This window comes from Pristis pectinata, chromosome 44 (genome assembly GCF_009764475.1).
Source record: "Pristis pectinata isolate sPriPec2 chromosome 44, sPriPec2.1.pri, whole genome shotgun sequence".
Classification (NCBI taxonomy): domain Eukaryota; kingdom Metazoa; phylum Chordata; class Chondrichthyes; order Rhinopristiformes; family Pristidae; genus Pristis; species Pristis pectinata.
The window spans coordinates 1,179,975-1,201,053 of record NC_067447.1 but is presented as its reverse complement, the minus strand read 5'-3'; positions in this window follow the sequence as shown (position 1 = coordinate 1,201,053).

Below are 21,079 nucleotides of genomic sequence, written 5' to 3'. Positions count from 1 at the left end.
CTCGATCTATGCCTCTTATTTTATTGTACACTTCCATTAAGTCACATCTCATCCTCCTTCTCTCCAAACATAAAAGCCCCAGCTCACTCAACCTATCCTCATAAGACATGCTCTCCAATTCAGGCCACATCCTGGTATCTCTGCCTCATCCTCTCTAAAGCTTCCACATCCTTCCTATATGAGGCGACCAGAAATGAACACAACACTCCAAGTGTGGTCTGATCAGAGTTCAATTGAGCTGCAACATCACCTCGCGGCTCTTGAACTCAATACCCCGACTAATGAAGGCCAACACACCATATGCCTTCCTAACAACCCAATCGACCTACGTAGCAACCTTGAGAGATCTGCGGACGTGGACCCCAAGATCCCTCTGTTTCTTCACACTGGATTCATGCAATTAGATTCATATAACAACACACAGAACAGAAATTGCATAAATGTTCAGATTAAGGCTTCTTTATTTGTCACATGTACATAGAAGCACACAGTGAAATGCATCTTTTGCACAGATTGTTCTGGGGGCAGTCCGCAAATTTGTGCCGAAAGCTCCCACGTTTCCGGCGCAAACTTAGCATGCCCGCAACTTGCTAACAGGAGAATCCGGGGGAAACCCACGGGGAGAACGTACAAATTCCTTACAGACAGCAGCGGGAATTGAACCGGTTCACTGGCGCTGTAATAGATTTACGCTAACCACTACACTGCCGTGGTATACAAGGCAATGAAGATTAATTTTGGTGCAAAACTCGACACTACTGCAAAGAAAATAAAACGATCAGAGACAGGTCCATGGCAGAGGGAAAGTGGTCCGCAGAGTTCCCCTGCTGAGGTCGTGATTAGGGATCTGCAGGTCGGTTCAGGAACCCTGGAGCTGTCAGAAAGTAGCTGTGCCTGTACCTAGTGGTGTGGGACTTCAGGCCTCTGTAACTCATGCCCGACGGTAGCAGCGAGAGGATGGCACTATCCGGATGATGGGGATCGTTGATGATAGATACTGCCTTCTTGAAGCAGCGCCTCGGCAGTAACTTCAATGGTGGGCAGGGCTGTGCCCGTGGTGGACTGGGTTGCGTTCCACTACACTCTGCGGCCTCTTGCGTTCCCCACGCGTTGGAATTGTCATCTAAGGCCATAATACAACCAGTCAGGATGCTTTCAACTGTGCGTCTGGGGAAGTTTGTTCGAGTATTTGATGACATGACAAATCTCGTTGAGCATCTCAGGAAGTGGAGGCGTTAGCGGGTATTCTTCCTGAGAGATCTAACGTTAATTTCTCCCCATATTCCTGTCAATCACACCAGGATTCTCTCACTGACAACACGCGTAGTCCAATGACCCTACCGACTTCCAGTTGTTTCGGGATAGAACCATAGATTCATTGAACAGTACAGCATAATACAGGCCCTTCGGCCCATTATGTTGTGCAGACCTTTAAACCACGCCTAAGACTATCTAACCCCTTCCTCCCTTCTGGTAGGGAGTAGAAAATTAGGCACCCGGAGCCCACCAAATGCTCACATGGAAAAACCTTGAATTCCACACAGGTAATGGAGGAGTCCGGATCGAACCCAGGCCTCCGGCGCTCCGAGGCAACCGCCCCTACTGACTGCATTCACCGTGTCACCCTCCCCACATGGTCTTCCAAGGAAGCTCTGATTCTTGTTTTCCTTCCACTCCCAGGTGGCGATTCCGGCGCTGACGGCGGCACGACGGTTGGATAGAATGACGGCATTAACCTGGGCATGGTGGGGAACATCTTCACCCAGAGCGAAGCCTCCGACCGATTGGCCGTCTACTACCTGCTGGAGGATCGACACAGGAGCCAACCGCTTGACCAAGTCTAGGAGTGTGCACTTCGGCAGACGGAGATGTCCCCTTACCCGCCGGCCTCCGTAAAGTGCACCTGCTGGTTGTGAGCACCTACACGGAGAACAATTGCAGCAACTTCTACAGGGTGTTCAACCAGGCAATGAGGATGTACGGAGCCCTCCGTAGACTGATAGAGACCTCGGCCGTGCATCCGCGACGACCTACCGAGCGATGGGGAGGCTGAGTCAGGAGAGACTGAGAATGAGATTCGGCAACTTCGCATCTTCCTCTCGGGATAGAAACGTCGCCACGAAGTTCGGCGGAAGAACCTTATTCGTGATAGACTCAAGAGTTCTGTGCCCCCATCGAAATGTACTCGCGTTACCCCGAGGAGAAGGAGGTGCTGATCTCCCCCCCCCCCACCACCCGATGAAGTGGTTGACATCACCGAATACGTCGCCAGGAACGAGAGATTCAACGTTTCTCTCACCGAGGTGAGAGTGAAAGGAATCCCGGTGAACGCGGAGCGGGAGACGGGCGGAGAGATGAGGGTGGTGCGGAGTGGAGGGGCCGCCAATTCCACAGTGGCGGGGGAGTACATCCTGGCTCTACTGTGCCCCATTTTGCTGTAGAGCTTGCGTAAATACTTATTGTCTACTTGCCAGGAATTTTAGGTGTCTTCTCATTTGTTTGCCATTCATCAGAGGCCTTCGGAAGACTCAACTGTGGTTGAGGTAGCAGGATCCACGGTTCCTGAGCGGACAATATACGAGAGGACTGGGGAGGGAGAAAGGGGTAGAGCCCGACTGAAGACATAGTTGCATCAAAGGGCCATTTTCGGATAAAGTGGGCCAAATGGCCTCCCTATATAATGCCCAAGGTTTTACCCCGTCGCAGAAACACCGTGCTGTACAGCAAAGGCGTTTCGGCTCACCATGTACACAAATTCAATTAACCGTATCAAGTACCGTTTCCTGATATGCCTTGCTTATTTCAAATGTTGTCTCAACGGTTCTTGAATGTAGTTATGCATCAATAATTGCATTCAGTGATTAACTTCATTGTTGAAAACAGTCAACGAACATCGATTTACCTAGTTAAGATAAGATATCTTCATTATTCACATGTACATCGAAACACACAGTGAAATGTATCTTTTGCGTAGTGTTCTGGGGGCAGCCCGCAAGTGTCGCCACGCTTCCCGCGCCAACATAGCACGCCCACAACTTCCTAACCCGTCCGTCTTTGGAATGTGGAAGGAAACCGGAGCACCCGTAGGAAACCCACGCAGACGTGCGGAGAATGTACAAAATCCTGACCAACAGCGGTGCGAATTGAACCCGGGTCGCTGGCGCTGTAATAGCGTTACGCTAACCGTGAAGGACAGTCACTCCCGCCTAAATAGAGTGGATTTCAGTTGAATAATAACTCGAGAATTGACGCCCCGTTTGGCAACACTGATGTAGCTCCACGTTCATAAAGAATGATCAACTCTTCTGACGCAGCTGGTGTAATGGATATTTGCGACTCGTATCCTTGCGCTCGTCCCGGCGCGTTTCAAACTCGCCAATCAGCTGCTCAGATGCCCTTGTGACCAAATCATACCCGGCACCTGGGAATCTGGATTAAAATAATGACTATTTGCAATCTGGCTGTGCCCCACAAGCTACACCCGGTCACACGTTCAGCAGAGGACCGGCCTCAATTCTCTGGACCAGCGTGTGACTCCACAGAAACAACTCGGGAGAAATGGGGATTGACTCCATCCTTCCCTGACGTGTCTCACACACAGAGATGGTGAACGCAATGACTTCGAACGTTAGACCGATGAACGTAATAATTGGAAGGGCCCCCCTGGAACATCAAATTATGTTAAGAAGGTGCAATGGTCTATTTGCCTTTGATGTGTCTTTTTCTATCGACCACTGATTTCCGGGAGTTAGACCCAATGATGAGAGATTGCAGCAGAAAATGTTAGGAAGGAAACATAGTCGATGCATTTACAACCACGAGAAACAAAGGACTGAAGACGCTGGATTCCAGATGAGGACTGCGGATGCTGGTATCTAGATGTAGATCTACGTCTACAACACGAGACTAGTTGCGGGACAACTGGACAATTTGCGTGTACGTTAGGCAATTTCCCATTTGACTTCTGACAGAAATTTGGAGACTATACTGAACCGTGAGGAGGATTCTAATGCGCTTCAGGCTGGTGGAAGAGCGGATCTCTTGCGGCCGCGGAGAAGAATGCAGAGGCAGAGTCTTCTAAATGGAAGAATCCGCTGGAGTAAGTCGGCAACAGGTAATGGCCGTTCACCCGAACCAAGCAGATCAGAAGCGTAGAGCTTCCTTCAGAGAGAATGGTTAAAATGGAGAGGTACGCCACGAGGGGATAGTACGGGAATCAATTTTGGGGCTCTAATTTAGAAAATAGAACATACAACAATTCTGCACAATTCAGGTCCTTCGGCCCATAAAGCTGTGCCGAACATGTCCCTATCCTAGAAAGTACGAGGCTTGTCCATAGCCCTCTATTTCACTCAGCTCCCATATACCTATCTAACAGTCTCTTGAAAGACCCTATCGTATCTGCCTCCACCACCATTTCCGGCAGCCCATTCCACGCACTCACCAATCTCTGAGTAAAAACTTACCCCTGACATCTCTATATCTACTCCCTGCACCTAAAACCTATGTCTTCTTGTGGCCACCAATTCAGCCCTGGGGAAAAGCCTCTGACTATCTACCTTATCAATACCTCTCATCATCTTATACACCTTAATCAGGTCCCCCCCTCATCTCGGTCTCTCCAAGGAGAAAAGGCCGAGTTCCCTCAACCTTTCATAAGGCATGATCCGATTCCAGGCAGCATCCTTGTAAATCTCCTCTGCACCCTCTCTATGGTTTCCCCATCTTTCCTGTAGTGAGGCGACCATAACTGAGCACAATAGTCCAAGTGGGGCTGACCAGGGTCCTATATATCTTCAACAAATACCTCACTGCCTCCTAAATTCAATTCCCCGATTGATGAAGGACAATACACCATATGCATTCTTAAATACAGAGTCAACCTATGCAGCTGCTTTGAGCTTCCTATGGACTCGGACCCCAAGATCCCTCTGATCCTCTACACTGCCAAGCGTCCTACCATTAAGACTATATTCCGCCAACATATTGACCTACCAAAATGAACCACTTCACACTTATAGAAGGAAAAAATCTGACAGGTGGATGAAAAATTCTTCAAAGCGTGCGTGACTATTGTACACTGATTGTTATTAATTAACTTGTCCGCAAACAACGAGCCCATGCTTTCAAACTGGCAAAAGATGAAACGCTCCGCAAGGCGTGTTTGATTGTTATACGCTGATCGTTATTCGTTAACTTGTCCGCAAGCAAAGTTCAGAAAATTTCGACCTGCAGTCTCTCCCTGACATATGCTGTTGTCGCTACGTGTTTTAAATCAACAATCATTGTGCCCATTCCTAAGTAAAAAAAATGTGTGCTGCCGGAATGATTATCTCCCGGTTGCACTTACACCAATCATAGCCAAATGCTTTCGAGAGACTTGATTTTGACGTACATTAAACCTGCCACCGTAAACCGGCACCAGTTTGCCTACCGGCCAAATAGATCAACGGAGAATTCAATTATTCCCGCCCTCCATACTGCTCTGTCGTACCTGGAAAGACCGGGACACGTATGTCAGGATGCTCTTTTTGGACTCAGTTTCAGCCTTTAACACAGTTATTCCCAGCAGACTAGTGTCCAAACTACACAGCGTGGGCCTGAATACAACAATCTGTAACTGGATTATGGACTTTCTGACCAATCGTCCGCGAGACTGTCAGGTTAGGAGGGCACTGAACACTCTCACCCTGAACACTGGTGTTCCCCAGGGGTGTGTGCTGAGTCCCTTCCTGTATGCCCTTTTTACTCGTGACTGTTCATCCGTCCATGAATCAAACACCATCATAAAGTTTGCAGACGACACGACAGTCATTGGTCTGATCATGAACAGTAATGAATTGGCATACAGGGATGAGGTACAAAACCTGGCAGCCTGGTGTTTCCGCCAACAATCTCATTCTCAACACCCAAAAGTCTAAAGAGATGTGGTGGATTTCAGGAAGTCAAGGAAGATAGATCTTGGTCCAGTGTTCATTGGTGACGAGGCTGTGGAGAGAGACTCCAGTTTGAAATTCCTGGGGGCATACATCACCGAGGACTTTTCCTGGGCAATACACACCTCAGCTGTCATAAGGAAGGCCACAGAAACGTCTCGATTTTTTGAGGAAATTGTGGAGAGCCAGGACTGTCTCAGAACATTCTGGTGAAACTTCTACCGGTGTGCGGTGGAGAGCATGCTGACATAGAGCATTACTGCTTGGTATGCCAGCTGCATGGGAAGGAGCAGAAAGCTCTGCAGAGGGTCTTCAAGGCGGCCCAAAACATCATTGGGACTCAGTTACCAGCGATGGAGGACATCTATCAGGCTCGATGTCGGAGCAGGGCTTTAAACATCATTCGAGAACCAGCCCACCCTGCCTCAACTACCTTTTTAAACTACTCCGCTCTGGTAGGGCGATACAGGACAATACATGCACACACTACAAGACTGAAACACAGCTTTTGTCCCAAAGCTGTTAAATTGTTGAACATGGACTGACAACTCCTATACATACATATATACACATACCATGTTCTTCCCCCCTGTACCGGCTGGACTCATCATGGGTGTTGTTTAATATATTGATATTGATATGCTGCGGATTATCGTTATTATTGTTATCACGGTCATCTGCACACTGCCTTTTTGTTATACTTTATATCTGTGTAAGTACGTTTGTTTTATTTTATAGTTATAATTGCTCTTATCAACTTACTGTTTTGGTTTTTATTAGGCAAGGGAGTGCCATCGTTATCTCGTTGTGTTGTTGTTGCAACAGTACAATGACAAATAAAGTATTCTTGAACCTTGAATAAACGCTGAAGCATTTGACCTCATTTGTATTTGCTTTACCATTTGACACATATGTGCCCCCCCCCTCCCGGAACAAGTAACATAAATATTCAAGACGGCAGCGGAAAGGGAAAGTCTCCATGAAATCTCCTGGAAGCACTGTGGGCAGAGGCGTTGCCTCACAGCTCCAGTCACCCGGATTGATCCCGAACTCCGCTACTCGATGTGAGCAGTTGCCGAAATCTCGCTGGGAGCCGTGGGGTTTTACCGGCTGCACCGGCTTCCTCACACGTGGCCCTGGTGTGTGGGTGAGAGAGGGTGATGGGAATATGTGTGTGTGTGTGTGTTGGGGGGGGGGAATAAAAAAGAGAATTGAATTCAAATGGTGGCTGTTGGTAAAAATAGACTGGATGGGCCGAGTGGCCCATTCCTTGCTTACTGGCTCAGTGGACTCCGAATAAACCTTGCCAGTTTTGCGATAATATCGACATTTATCGGCAAAGCCCGTGAATTGCCGTGGTCTCGCAGGGCAAGTTGGTGCCAACTACTCACGGAAAGAGAGTAAACATATACAGCTGGAGGTTACTATTACGTCCGTCTTGTCTGTGGCGGTCGGGAGCACAGAGGAGAACCACATTCCAACAAATGGCCGTTTGCTAACACAAGGATAGGCAGAGTTTGCCCCCTCCCTATTAAATCTCTCCCCTCTCACCTTAAATATACCGTATGCCCTCGAGTTCTTGATTCGCACAGTCCTGGGTAAAAGACTGAGTGCATTCACCCGTCAGTGTCGCCATGATTTCAAACACTTCCATAATATCACCCCTCAGTCTGCTACACTCCAAGGAAAAAAATCCTGGTTCTGTCCATATTTCCCGATAACTCATTCCCTTCATTCCTGGTGACTTCCTGGTAAATCTTTCTTGGGCTCTTTCCGGTTTAATAACAGCCTTCTTAAACAAGGTGACCATCACTGAATAAAATTACTCCAAAACCGGCCTCACCAGTGTCTTGTACACATTCACAAATCTTCCCAGACTTCCATACACGAAGGCAAGGGTGCAAAAGCCTCCTTCACCGCCCTGATGGCCCCAATTTCAGGGAACCATGTACCTGAACTCAGAAGTTCAAGATAAGGTAAGATCTTCATTAGTCACATCTACATCGAACACACAGTGAAATACATCTGCGGAGAGAGGTCTGGGACGCAGACCGCAACTGTCGCCACGCTTCAGGCTCCAACATAGCCGCCCACAACTTCCTAACACGTCTGTCTTTGGAATGTGGAGGTAACCGGAGCACCCGGAGGAAACCCACGGGGCGAACGTATAAACTCCTTTCAGATAGGTCCGGAGTTGAATACGGGCCTCTGGCGCTGCCATAGCGTTACGATAACGGCTACACTACCGTGCCTGCCACTCAACACTCCCCGGGGCCTTACCGTTGACTGTGAAATTCCTACCTTGGTTTGACATTCACAAAGGCAACACCTCGCATTATCTGCAGTATTGCCATTAGAGGGGTAAATTCCATTTGCCAATCCTGGACCCACTTACCCAGCTGATCAAGAACCCTCCATAAGTTTTGAGGAATGGCTTCACTGTCCACATTACCACCTGTGATTGTCCAACCGATGAGTCGCCGCTGTATTACAGAGCAGGTCGGTACCAACTACCCACGGAAAGACAGAGAAGATGTATGACCTCGAGGTGGGCTATTCGGCCCGTCCAGTCTGTGCGGGTACGGACCACAGAACCTAACCCCACATTCCCACATTGCAACAAAGTTTGCTAACTCAAAGGGGAAGCGATCTAAAAGCAAGAGGGAAGCGCAACGTGAGATACAAGGAGAGTCACAGGAAGAGGCCCTTATGCCCATGATGAGGACCTTCTTTAGCCCATTTACAGCAATCCAAGTTTTCCTGCCTTTGGACCGTTTCCTTCCGTTCATTCACACGGGGCTGGAGGTGCTGGAATTCCGGGAGCAACCGCCGGAGGAAATAGCGGGTCAGACAGCATCTGCGGAGGCAGAGGGACGATCGACATTTTCTGTCGAGAACCATGCAGGATATTTTTTTTATTTCGGTTTCTATGCCTTGCCTATTTGAGGGTCTATCGAGATGTCTCTTAAATGCAGCGATTGTATCTAATTCTTCCCACGACCTCTGGCAGCGAACCTTCAGATATCAACCACCCTGTGTTAAAAAGTACCTTCAGAACTTCTTTAGACAGCTCTCAAAGTTAGAGGACTCTGGAAAACAGTCTATGAGGCTTTTAAAAGTATTTAATCACAAAGACAAACGCGGGAACACTATAAATAGGAACTGATGTACACTGGCACACACGAACACGGGCGATCGCGAAACATGGGTGTAAATCGCAAGGGGGGTGAGTTGTGGGCACACACACAACACACACACACACACATACACACCACACACACACACACATACACACACACACACACACACACACACACACACGGCGAACTGGTGACAAATGATCAGGGGGAAAAAACAATACGATGGCTGAACACCTTGATTCTGGACAAGCATCGGCTGTGCTCTACCAGGAATCTACTCTGGACGCTCCTAACCCCTGTGGAAGTGGACACTCCTACCAGTGGTCTCTTCGGCGTGGTTTCGATTCCTGCAGCAATGAAAAGAGAGAGAGCCACGCACATGTGGAATGTTTTACAGTACTGGAGATCTGGGTGGAGCCAGTACAGGTGATTGAAAAAGTCCAGTAGGTCATAGCCACGTACAAGAGGTGTGCACAGAAACCAGTGGTGAAGAGTGTGCATTAATGGGTAAGTGGAGCCACACATTGATTGACAGTGGGGCGCTTTCGACCAGTGTCACGTGACAGTCATGACCTTTCACACTACACTCAGGTTTAAACCATTCCCACTCACTGTGATAGCTCTGTTCTGGGCAACTATATTTTGACACCATCTGCGCGTCCAATGATCTTATTTACTTCTGTCAGGTCAATCCTCAACCTCCTTCATTCCAGGGCAAAAATAATCCCAGCCCACCCCACATCTCCCCATAACTAACACCCTCCGATCCAAACAATCTCCTGGTGAATCTCCTCTGTACGTCCCCAGCTCAGCCACATCCTTTCTGTGGAGTTTGGAAGCAAAGAATTTCCCCAGTACATGAAGGGGAACCGGAATGCAATGTGAAGGACTGGGAACAAGTTGTGACACGAGCGGTGGGTCCTCCTGGTTTCACCCTAACGTAGCATCCCCTTGTTCTGTCCTCACCTTGTGCCGCTTACACAGCAACTTAATTTGTCTTCTTTGCCTCTATTTCCCAGTTCAGATGAAGTGTCTCCACCTAAAGCCCAACCTCGTTTCGCACTCCATATCTGCTGCTCTGACCGGATAAGTTTTCTTCAGCTTTTCGCTTCACCTTTCGCCTGTACGCCACCCGGCCCAGGCTCCTGACCCTGGCGTTAGCCTCAAAACCTCTCCACCACCATGACCCCCGGCCTCCCCGATCAGCAGATGGCAATTCAGGCCGGCAGGGATTAGAAATTCAAATAATGTTGAAAGACCAACTCGACCTTCCTTTGTCAGCCCGTCTGGAGCAAAGACGGGAACCCAAGTTGAAAATGTGCAAGACATCCTCATGATCAAAATGAGCCCCCTGATGGAGCACAGTATTTCCGATGATGTAAACAGACCGCTTTTCGATTCACTTTCAATAAACTTCTATCTGACTATTAGAGGAGCGGAACTAACAACATAATAATGGTTTTCAAGCGAAGAAATATGACAGTCCAGCTTTTTATTTATAGTTTTTGGTTTGCTTTGTTTCTTTTTGTTGTCCTGTTATGCTTCTTTTAATTCTGGGGTTCTCTTTTCATATAATCAAATTTCTTTTCAAATTCCTTTGTATCGTGTTCGCTTAGTAAGAGATTGGGAGGTTCAGATTATATATTTTACTCCCTGGGTTTGTATATGTCAAACCGTTATTATTGTAATCCATCTCTTCGCAACATGTGTAGAATCACTATTGCTATGTGTATTAATTTGAAATTTAATAAAAAAGATTGAAAAAGAGAAAGAGAAGGGAAAAATGACCCCCTGAATAAATATGTTCGGACAACGAACTGAGGATAAGTGTGGGTCCACTTCTGTCGGTCAAGGCTTCTCCCCATAAACACTGAGAAACACCACCTCTCCCTCCCTCCTTACCTACCTCCCTACCTCCCTACCTACCTCCCTACCTCCCTACCTACCTCCCTACCCTCCCGACCTCCATACCTCCATCCTTCCTTACCTACCTCCCTACCTCCATACCTAACCTACCTCCCTACCTCCCTACCTCCATCCTTACCTTACCTACATCCCTACCTCCATACCTACCTACCTCCCTACCTCCCTACCTCCATCCTTCCTTACCTACCTCCATTCCCTCATACCTACCTCACCTCCCTACTTACCTCCCTACCTTCCCTACCTACCCTCCCTACCTCCCTACCTCCATAACCTCCATCCTTCCTTACCTACCTACCTACCTCCCTACCTCCCTACCTCCATCCTTCCTTACCTACATCCCTACCTCCATACCTACCTACCTCCCTACCTCCCTACCTCCATCCTTCCTTACCTACCTCCCTACCTCCATCCCTCCATACCTACCTCACCTCCCTACTTACCTCCCTACCTCCCTACCTACCTCCCTACCTCCCTACCTCCCTACCTACCTCCCTACCTCCATACCTACCTACCTCACTACCTCCCTACCTCCATCCCTCCATACCTACCTCACCTCCCTACTTACCTCCCTACCTCCCTACCTCCCTACCTCCATCCCTCCTTACCTACCTCACCTCCCTACCTACCTCCCTACCTTTCTACCTACCTCCCTACCTCCATCCCTCCTTACCTACCTCCCTACCTACCTCCCTACCTCCATCCCTCCTTACCTACCTCCCTACCTTCATCCTTCCTTACCTACCTCCCTACATCCATACCTACCTCCCTGCCTCCCTACCTCCCCCTCCTTACCTACCTCCCTACCTCCCTACCTCCATCTCTCCTTACCTACCTTCGTACCTACCTACCTACCTCCCTATCTCCCTACCTTCATCCTTCCTTACCTACCTCCCTACCTCCCTACCTACCTACCTCCCTACCTCCCTACCAACTTTCCTTTCTGTATATCTGTCTCTCTCTTGTCTATATTATTTGCCTTCGCTTTCTAACCGCTGTTCACCTCATTCTTTTCCCCATGTGACTCCCAAATTCTCTGAATTCTCTGTTTGTCCGCCGCCACCTTTTCTTTCGATATCAATCCGCCTCTCCGTCTCTCTCTCTCTCCTCTTTGTCTCACTCGTTGTCTCTGCCTCTCTCTCTGTCTCTCTCTGTCCCTCTCTGTCTCTCTCTTTGTCTCTCTCGCTCTCGCTCTCCTCTCTGTCTCTCTCTCTGTTTCTATCTCTGTCTCTCTCTGTCACTCACTGTCTGTCTCTCTCTCTTTGACTCTCTCTATCTATCTGTATGCCTGTCTATCTTTCTATGTCTCTCTCTTCCTTTCTCTTTCTGTCTCTCTGTCTCTCTCTCTCTCTCACTCCCTCTCTCTGAATCTCTGTCTTTCTCTGTATCTCTCTTTCTCTCTATCTCTCTCGCGCTCTCTGTCTCTCGAACTTTGTCTCTCTCTCTTACTCTCTGTCTGTCTGTCTCTCTCTCTCTTTCTCTTTCTCTCTGTCTCTCTGTCTCCAATCCCTTTCTCTCTCTCCCTCTCTCCCTCTCTGGCTCTCCCTCTCTCCCCCTCTTAGTAATCCCCGCCCCCTACACAGACACTCGAGCTCTATCGCCCATCGCTTTGCTCTGACCCCACATTTCTCTCCTTTTTTTTTCCACATAACCTGTTAACCTAAATCTATCCAGTTCGGACCACGATCTCTGCCTTCTTCAGCAGCGGCAGACATTGGTCATAAAACGAACGTTCATTCCTTTCCAACACGCATCTACAGGGCGTTGGGCGAGGGACGAGGGAATTTGTAAAGCTCGCTTTAAAATGCCCTTTGGCTCCACCTCTATTCCTTCCTACAAGCAGTTGGCAGCTCGGTTGGACTTTGCACCCGGTGTGGGGATGTTTAACCTCTCATGTGATCTGCCAACATAAAGGAAATAATGTTTACTCGCCTTTTGACCTGTGTCAGTTAATTTTTCATTCTGTTCAGTTTACGAAACAGTTCGCTTTTGCACTTTGACGAGGACTCCCCGGGGCACCTTGTAATTAACACATGGACTGTGTGAGGGTCTATTCCCTCGACGCAATCGCTGAGATAGCGGTGCTTGCTAGAAAATGAAGCCTCAAGTTTGCAAGCTGAGCCGAGTGTAAAGTTAATCGACACAGGTGAATAGCACAATAAACACACGGAAAGTAAAAGTATTTGTGTTAATCTCCGCATCGGGTGCAAAGTCTGGAGGTCGAACTGATCCATATGCAGTTAGTTGGAAACCAGCTGCTTGTCTCCCGAAGGGACAAAGGAAGAGAAATTTGACAGAAAATTTGGAGGTGAGTTTCACCAGTTCTCTCCTCCCACCCGACCACTCCCCCCGCCACGAGTTACGGGGTGAACAGAAGTTTGTTTAATGTCAGTATCGACAGAAGCAGAAAAGAGGCGGCAGACGGGGCCAGAGGGACTTGGAGACTCGTCAACGGTGAAAAGAAAGGTTAGACTAAAAGAGGAGCTGACAAAAAGAGGAAGGGAGAAGGAGAGGGACAGAGATAGAGGAAGCGAGGGGGCAGAGGGAGACTGGAGGAAGGGGCTGAGGTAGTGAGAGCAAGAGACACAGGACAGAGAAAGAGAGAGGGACAAAACGTGTGTGAGAGAGACACAGAATATGAGGAGAGCGAGGGAAGTGAAAGAGGGGTAGAGAAGGCGAGAGGGACATACAGAGTTTGAGAGAGGGATGGATGGAGATAGAGGGAGATTGCAGATAGAAAGAGAGCGCGAACAGAAAGACAGACAGACAGAATAAGATAAAATATGGCGTTAATTTAATTTTAAAGATGCACCTGCCCAGATTAGGGTGTTCTTGGACGAGTTATCGCAATTTCTCACACAATGTCATTGTCAACATTTCCAGGAGTAGTGAGATAGATAGATAGAGAGAGAGACGGGGGACAGAGAAAAGTAGAAGGGTGTGCGGAGATGAGACAGAAGGCGTGAGAGAGAGGGAGGGAGAGAGAGAGAGTTTGCAGGCAGAAAGATCCAGAGGGACATAGAGACAGAGGAGGAAGAGACAAGGGGGGAAGAGAGAAGGGGGTGAGAGAGTGAGAAGGGGTAGAGGGGGGGAGAGGGCAGAGAGAGGAGAGGGAGGAGGAGAGAGGAGGGCAGGGAGGGGGAGAGAGGGGTAGAGAGAGACTAGGGACAGAAGGGGTGATGGGCAGAGGAGAGAGACGGAGAGAGAGACGGCGAGGGAGACGGGTAGGGGGGAAGAGAGGGGTGGAGCGAGGGGGAGAGGGGGAAGAGAGAGGGTGAGAGGGAGAGAGGGGAGAGAACGGGGCAAAGACAGCGGCAGAGTGAAATGAGAAAGAAGGGGTGAAAGTGGGGAAACGACGAACAGAGAGAGGAACTCAGCTTTACTCAAAACCTCTGCTCACAAGAAAAACACCTGACCTGTTATTTCCACATGCACTTAGCACATTTCATATCTCCCAATATCACATATCGAACCGCATGCTCCCTCCATTGCTCCCTCCCTCCTCCTTCCTAACCCTTCCCCCTTCACAACGGTCTGTCTCCTTCTACACCTATCTTCTAATAGCTCCTCGTCTCTTCCTGATGTGTCTCAGTCTCAAGGGGAGAGATACAAAGAACGGAATAAGAATAAGAGATGAGAGATAGAGAGAGAGATACACAGAGAGAAGAGAGGGAGAGAGTGATATTCACAGTAAGAGATAGGGACTGGGAATTGAGAGAGCGAAGGGGAGAGAGAAAGAGAGGGGTGGAGAGAGAGAGAGAGCATATGAGAGAGACAGAGACAGAGACAGAGACAGAGATAGACAAAGAGAGATGAACAGGCAAAGCGGGAAACGGAACGGGAGAGAGATAAACACAGGCAGAGAGTGAGACGGCCAGAGAAAAATGAAATATGAACGTGAGAGACTCATGCCCACAAACCAACCTATGACTTCTCCCAAACTCTTTCACGCTGCACATTCGATAGATAGATAGATAGATAGATAGATAGATAGATAGATAGATAGATAGATAGATAGATAGATAGATAGATAGATAGATAGATAGATAGATAGATAGATAGATAGATAGATAGATAGATAGATAGACAGACAGACAGACAGACAGACAGACAGACAGACAGACAGACAGACAGACAGACAGACATAGATAGACAGACATAGATAGACAGGTGGATAGATAGATAGATAGATAGATAGATAGATAGATAGATAGATAGATAGATAGATAGATAGATAGATAGATAGATAGATAAGATAGATAGAGAGAGAGAGAGAGAGAGAGAGAGGAGAGAGAGAGAGAGAGAGAGACATAGATAGACAGACAGATAGATAGACAGGCGGATAGATAGATAGACGGATGGATAGATAGATAGATAGATAGATAGATAGATAGATAGATAGATAGATAGATAGATAGATAGATAGATAGATAGATAGATAGATAGATAGATAGATAGATAGATAGATAGATAGATAGATAGATAGATAGATAGATAGATAGATAGATAGATAGATAGATAGATAGATAGATAGATAGATAGATAGATAGATAGATACAGACAAACATACATATATATGTCAAGAGAGAGAGAGACAGACAGAGATGGAGATACAGGAGGTTTCATAGGACGTTTTAGTTTCCTCTGCAGATCCTGCAATTCCCTGACATTCCCAATATTTTGAGGATGGAACAGGGAGTAACGATCCAGGTGCACAGTGCCCTGACGGTTTACCGCTGTGATTGTGGGGCAGCGGGACCCAGGTATGACGAGAGGTTATGTTGGATATCTGTGTGTACTGCCCAACAGGACAAAATACCGCGTGGACCTTTCTGACGGAGAGCGAGTTCCAAATCAAGGGACACGGTCTACGGGAGAGAAATGTTTAACGTGGTCGGGAGCCGAGATTGGGAAGAAACCTTAACCCAGAGCTTGGTAAAGTGAAATTCTCCACTGAAAACTATTCACTGGACATATTCAAAAAGGACGTCGACATAATCCTTAGTTATAAAGGGTCAAGTGCTTTTTGGTGAGACGGCGGGTGGCGTGCTGATTCTGTTTAACATTTGGGCAGAGTAAAGGTAGAAGGGCCGAGTGGCCTAGCTGCCCTTTATTCGCTGCTCTGTCACTGAAGGCGACCTTCCTCGCTGCTCAAACGCCAGCGATCTTCACTTACAGCTGCAGAATTCTCTTCTGGATCATTAACGGTAAAGGACTCAGCACAGAGCGATCCTTCGTCGCAGATCGCAAACGAAACCCCCCGCCATAACGTCCCACTACCAAGCTAGTTGGGGGTTTCAGTTGGCTGACTTGTGTGGGGCCCGCAGACCCTGACGCCCAGGCGTCCTGTCCAAAAACTTCAGCTGCAAGCAAATCCTTCACCCCGAAGGCAGCAGCTCACTTTCACTCTGAGCCGTTTGTTCCGCATTGTTGTTTCCCTCACGAGAACTCTGCTTGACCCCGGTTTCCTTGCCTCCGACGACACTTCTCCCGGTCTGGCCCGGCATGTAATGTGGTGAACGAGCAAGAACCGAGACTCCTTGACCTCAACGCTGCCCCCTCGCTGTTTTCTGGGCGCACAGGACAAACAGAAGCAACCAACTCGGCCCTTCAAGGCTACCCCCTCCATTCAATATAACCACGGCTGATCTGTTCTTCTTCACCAGTTCGCCGTGGCACTCAATCCCCCGGTCTTTCAGTAGCATACGTGCGGGGTACAATTTTTACTCAGAGAGTGGTAGGTGCCTAGAATGCTTTGCCTGATAGGGTGGTGGAGGCAAATTCATTCGGGGCTGTTAAGAGGGGCTGGGATGGGTACATGAATGAGATTAAAATAGAGGGATATGGGCATTCTGTAGGTAGGAGGGATTGGCTATGTGGGCACAATATTGTGGGCTGAAGGGCCTGTTCTGTGCTGCACTGTTCTACGTTCTATGTTTCAAGAATCTCCTTCTTGAAATGTTCGACATGCTTCACTTCCGCGCATGCTGCCCTACCTGTTATCTGTTTCCAGCAATTCAATTTGCGTTGTTTATCACTTCTGCTATATTTTCCGCAAAATGCGGCAAGATTTTAAAGAATGCGCAGGAAGCGTAGGGTAATGCACTTTAGTAGAAGGAATAATATCTTGGACTATCGTTTAAATGGGAGCGAATTCGGAAATCGGGAGTCCACATGCAGGATTCCCTGAAGGTTAACCTGCAGGTTAAAGTCGGTAGTAAGGAAGCCAAATGAAAAGTTAGCATTCATTTCGAGAGGACTAGAATAAGATAAGATATTATAAGATATAATTGGTATTGGCATTGGTATTGGTTTATTATTGTCACTTGTACCAAGGTACAGTGAAAAGCTTGTCTTACAAACTGATCGCACAGGTCAATTCATTACACAGTGCAGTTACATTGAGTTAGTACAGAGTGCATTGATGTTGTACAGATAAAAACAATAACAGTACAGAGCAAAGTGTCACAGCTAACAGAGAAAGTGCAGTGCAATAAGGCGCAAGGTCACAACAAGGTAGATCATGAGGTCATAGTCCATCTCATTGTATGAGGGAACCGTTTAATGGTCTTATCACAGTAGGGTAGAAACGGTCCTTGCGTCTGGTGGTACATGCGCTCGGGCTCCTGTCTCTTCTCCCCGACGGAATAGGTGAGAAGAGAATGTTCTGGTGGGTAGGATCTTTGATTATGCTGGCAGCTTCACCAAGAGAGCGAGAGGTAAAGACAGAGTCAAAGGAGGGGAGGCTGGTGTCCGTATTTCCCTGGGTGGTGTCCACAACTCTCTGCAGTTTCTTGCGGTCCTGGGCAGAGAAGTTGCCGTACCAAGCTGCGATACATCCCGATAGGATGCTTACTATGGTGCGTCGATAAAAGTTGGTATTAGTCACATGTGCATCGAAACACGCAGTGAAATAAATCTTTTGTGTAGAGTGTTCTGGGGGCAGCCGGCAATTGTCGCCACACTTCCGCCGCCAAAATAACATGCACACAACTTCCTAACCCGTATATCTTTGGAATGTGGGAGGAAACCCATGCAGACACGGGTAGGACGTACTGCTGAGGCGGTATAAGGCAATGGCAAGATCACATTTGGACTACTGTGAGCAGTTTGGGACCCGATATATAAAGAAGGATGTGCTAGCGTTGGAGATTCCAGGGGAGGTTTATGAGAACGATCCTGGGGGTGAAAGGGTTAGTGTATGAGGAGTGTTTTGATGGTTCATTGTGCAACTGTATTCGCTGGGGCTTGAAAGGATGAGGGGGAATCTCGTTGAAACCTACCGAATACTCAATGGCGTGGATAGCGTGGACGTGGAGAGGATGCTTCAGTAGTTGAAGAGTCTAGGACCAGAGGGCACAGTCTCAGAATAGAAGGGCGTCCCTTTGGAACAGAGATGAGCAGGAATTTCTTCACCCAGAGGGTGGTGAATCTGTGAAATTCATTGCCACAGACGGCTGTGGAGGCCCAGTCATTAGGTATATTTAAAGCGGAGGTTGATAGGTTTTCGATTAGTAAGGGCGTGAAAGGTTACGAGGAAAAGGCAGGAAAATAGGGTCGCGAGAGAAAATTAAATTAGCTATGATCGAATGGCGGAACAGACCCGATAGGCCGAAAGACCTTATTCTGCTCCGATATCTAATTGTACAAGATCGGTTGAAAGATAACCCAGAGATGCGAATGTTCTGCGTGAACCTTACACGGAAATGGGACCCAGCAGTGCCAGGATGCACAGACCGCCACTGCGGCAATGGGCGCTCCATCACTACGCACCACCCGCATGCCGCCTTGTTCGTCCGGCTCCATCTTCGCCGGGATCCATTTCACACCCACCGCACTGAGAGAAATGTCAACCCCGTCTCTCCGTTCGGAGATTGCCGTGATGTTGAACTTTTCATAAGGAGGAATCAACACCTCACGCTGACTTACGTTAACTGAGTAACTCTCTACGCTGACGCCATAATTTGAGTTTATCGTAAACGTGGTTTCTCTCCCGAGATCCTTGGCAACATCATTGCTCTTCGAAGAGCAAGCGAAATATCCAAATCTCATTAGTTTTCCCACCTTACCCCAGGAACATCTCGTCGTCCCTCTGTAGGTGTGCTGGGGCGCACTGCCCGAGATACCTCTCAGTCTTTTGAGGGAAACAGACAGAAGATAATGGAAACTCTTAAACGGGAATTTCTGATGGTCTCTGTTGCTCCTTCCGGACGTTACAACCACCTCATTGAACACTTTGCTGAATTCGCCGCAGTTCTTAATCGCCGGCAACGTATAGCCATTGACGGCCAACAAGTGTGTTCTTTGAGTCCCTTTGGTACTGGGACTTTGTGAAGACGCTGGTTGTCTCTCCTGTTCTGCATTGTATCGTTCAACGTGCAGTTAAATACTTTGCTATTCTCTTGCTCCTTCTGGAGATATCCGATGGTCAACTGATCGGATGCTTCGCTCTGGGTAAAATTGTAAGCGGCAGAGTTCTGCTCCATGTCCAGGTAGTCATAACGGCGTCGAATTGCAAAATAAACGCCGACGATTACACCACCTGGTAGGGGGAAATAAAAGGAATTTGAGATAACAGGAATCACTGCATTCCTGCTGGAGAATTTAATCCACAGAGGTGAATCCACAAGGATAAGACATTTACGATGATCTAATGGGGGCATTGACGTCCAGCGCCAAAAGTCAGAGTCACCCCACCTGCAAGAGAACAGAAGCGTAGTGTCGCAATTTGCTTAACGCTATCACAGCGTCAGCCACCCGGGTTCAATTCCCGTTTGTACTTTTGTTCGTTCTCCTCCTGAGTTTCCCCCGGGTGATCCGGTTTCCTCCCACATTCCAAAGACGTACGGGTTAGAGCTGGTGGGCATGCGTGTTGGCGTGGAAGAGTGGCGACACTTGCGCGCTGCTCGCCAGCACATTCTCAGTAACGTTAAGACACATTTCACTGTGTTTCGCTGTACATGTGACTAATAAATAAATATCTAAAAATGAAGCAGGAATCATGTACGTGTGATGGAGAGGCGGCGTTGTGATCGAAGCGAACACTGGCTACTATCCTTTATCCTAACTGCTTCAAAAACCAGTTAGTATCTGGGTCGGGGCTGGTCTACATGTTGCCGTTGTTGCAATATAACAAACATCGACTGTTTAGTACTGTCAGCGATTTTGCCTCCGTCAGCCTCTCTGGAAGTATATTGGAGCTACTAACCTCTCTCTCTGAGGATTAAAAGGCCCCTCCAGATGTCCCCTAATCTCCTGATCCTTATCGCAAATCTCCGTCTTCGAGGGCCGAAGGGCTTGCATCCGCGCTCACTGATTCTTTAACTCTTTTGTCAGTGTCAGTTTCAAAGCAGCTTCAGGTCCTTAGATTTCGAAAATAAGATATTGAGCCGACGCTGAAGTAATAGGGTGAAGTTTGGGGGATTGTTATACGTGCACCTTCTCGCTGGGTGATGTACGGGTGAGCCAACAACAGCGTAAACACTACTCCGTCCACCGTTACTCACAGTAGCTCACGGCGAAGGGCAGGCAGCCGGACTCTGTCCTCCAGCGTGGTCATCCAATCAGAGTCACTCACTGTTCTCCAGGCACCGAAACCCTGGCGCTGGCTCCTGTTCCCCTGGAGGTTCCCCTGCTGATCGAACACGTGGGACGTCAGTGCGGTGCTTACAATCCCCATCCCAATGGGTTGGGTGTCACATTCGTTTTGTTCCGTGTGGAGTTGGCGCACTCTCACGTTGCATTCCTGGGTGAAGGGGTGACTTGACCAGGGTTGTGACGGGTAGATATCTTCCGATTGAACAAAACCCAGACGCAGGGGGCGAATATGTCATGTCCGGCCTTTCCAAAGTGAAAACTCGGTCCCTCTTTCCGGTGCGTGACCGGGAGCCTTGGCAATTTCTTCTGAGAACTGAAATTGTTGCCCCATGAGATAATACTGTAACAGCTGATTTTGATGGGTTTCAGCTGAAACAGAAAAAAATAATCAACAGCCGCCAGGGATGGGCTTTGGGGGTATGTCACGCATCAGCTGCGATCCCGGTGGATGACGGAGAGTGCTTCGGGAATTTGGGAAGGCAC